Raw genomic sequence first — 2,217 nt, forward strand, 5'->3', positions numbered from 1 at the left:
ACACGAGATTAGAGGACCAGACCAGGACAGACCTGGGACAGGCAGGTGCATGAGGGCCAGGCCCTCGGTCCAGCCTGCGGCAGAATCCTGTGCTGGGAGGGACCAGATGGCTTCTGGGGCCGAGGGGCACAGGGAGCAGGTGGGTGGCGGGGCTCTCTGGTTCTGCCTGGTCTGCCTCAGGGGAACCGAGTGCCTTCCCCACCGAGGCGGCAGGAGCTGGACAGGGCTGGAGAGGGCCCTCAGCCCTGCGCTGGCAGCCTGCCCACCTGCGCCAGACACCACCGCAGAAATGGGTGGGGACAGTGATCCGCCCCGGGCCACACAGCTCCACCTGGCTGCACTGGCTCTTTTTCCTTGTTTTGATCCTTGGCCCCTAAGGCCTCAAACTGCCCCCCCAGCTACCCTGAAGGGAACCAGGGGCTGAAATAGTGTCTCTTTCATCTCCATTTGCCCCCAGGACACAGACTTAAGTGCAGCTAAATGACACCAAGTCCAGGGACAGGGGACAAGGCCAACAGGGCAGGGCTCTAGCACTACACCTAGGGCAGAACAGGTGCTGGGAGAGGCCTGGGGTTGGACGGTGGCCACATGACCAGGACCATGCCTGAGCCTGTCCGTGCCTCAGCTAGTCACCATGTCTCTCAGGTGGCTGGGCTGACACCGAGGCTTCAGGATGTTCAAGGGCCATGGTGGTCATCAGGACCCCGGAAGAGACGGCTGGGGAAGCCGAGGGAACAGATCCTGAAAGGAAGCTCTGCAGGCAGAGCCTTCTGCCTAGAGCCCCACCCAGCAGGGAGTGGAGGGGCATCTGGGACCCTCAGACCGCACAGACAGAGCTTGGCTTTGTTCCTAGGCAGATGCAGTTTCAGTTTCTGTCACAGATGCTCTTCTTAGAGGATGAGTTCCTAAGTCCCAGAAAGCAGGAAGAGGTACTCTATGGACTAGTATTTATAGAATATCCTTCACCAAAACAAAACCAAATAAAGCAAACTAGCCGGCAAGAAGGCAAGACCTCTGCCCTGGTGACCTGAGCACTGGGTGGCCACAGCACCACTCATGCCAAGACCCTGGACTTGCGCTCAGGAAGAGCGGGGGCAGCACAACCGCCCTGCCACTGCCACGGCTGGAGGACCTGGGCTGCAGCGGGAAAGCTGCCACCCATGCAGACGGGCACGGAGCTGGGTGAGCAGGGACCAGGGGGACGCTAGGTAAGCCGTGTGCCCCCTGGCTGCGAGGGCGGCAGTGTGGAACGCAGCCAGGGGGCTTGGGTTCAAGTCCCAGCCCTGCCGCTTCGCAGCCTGGTGCGCCGTTCTTTAACCTGCAGGGCAGTGAGCTGGGGAGTTACAGGAGACATGAGCAACAGCACTACTAACACTACAACGTGTAATGCCACCATTTATTACTTTTTTATTGCATTAAGAAAGTGATTCTATTTCTAGAGACGGAACAGCATCATAGAGACATTCTCAGGAGAGAATTCCCTTTGTTCCCAAGCCTCCTTTGTGACCGACTTTAAACTTGCTCACCTGCAGATAGCCTCAAAGTGGAGGGGGAGTCAGGGCCCTCCACTGAGATCCGTGTGTCCCTCGCCTATGCTGTGGCTTCCCCGCCTCCCCCTGGCACTGCACCGGGCTACAGGGAAACGGACCCCTGCACCACAGACTGAGCAGGCGGCTTTGGGACGGGCCTTTGACTTTTCAGAGGCCATGCACACTGCCGTCCCTGGGGAGCTCCACAGGGACCCGGTGGGGCAGGGAGGCTGGGGGTGGGAGGGCAGAATCCAGCAGGGCCCTGGATACTGACAAAATGGCCACAGCTTTGAGCTCTGGCTCCACCACTGTGTGACCTGCGCAAGGTGCACGTCTCTGGGCCTGCTTCCTCCTCTGAAAAGAGAAATGGCAATCCCAGCAGACAACCCTGGGGGCACCCCTCCCCAAAGCGGAGAACACGTGTGAAATAGTCTAACTCAGGCCTTGGGCCGGTCTGACCCTTCCCGTGTCTGCAGAAGCAGGGCACTCCCCCAAAGCCCTCGGGCCTTCCAGAGTGCTGGGTCTCAAAGAACTTCTGCCCTCTTGGAGCCACTTCCCACTCTCCTCTCTTTGGAGCGAGTGCCCACTGTCTGACTTGGGAGCCCTGCTTGCTACCCAGCAGCCAGCAGAGCCCCATCACCGTTGGAAAGGCTGTCCACTTCAGCCACCCCCCCACCCCCACCCCGGT

Source organism: Lemur catta, chromosome 6, assembly GCF_020740605.2.
Source record: "Lemur catta isolate mLemCat1 chromosome 6, mLemCat1.pri, whole genome shotgun sequence".
In the NCBI taxonomy this organism is placed as follows: Eukaryota; Metazoa; Chordata; class Mammalia; order Primates; family Lemuridae; genus Lemur; species Lemur catta.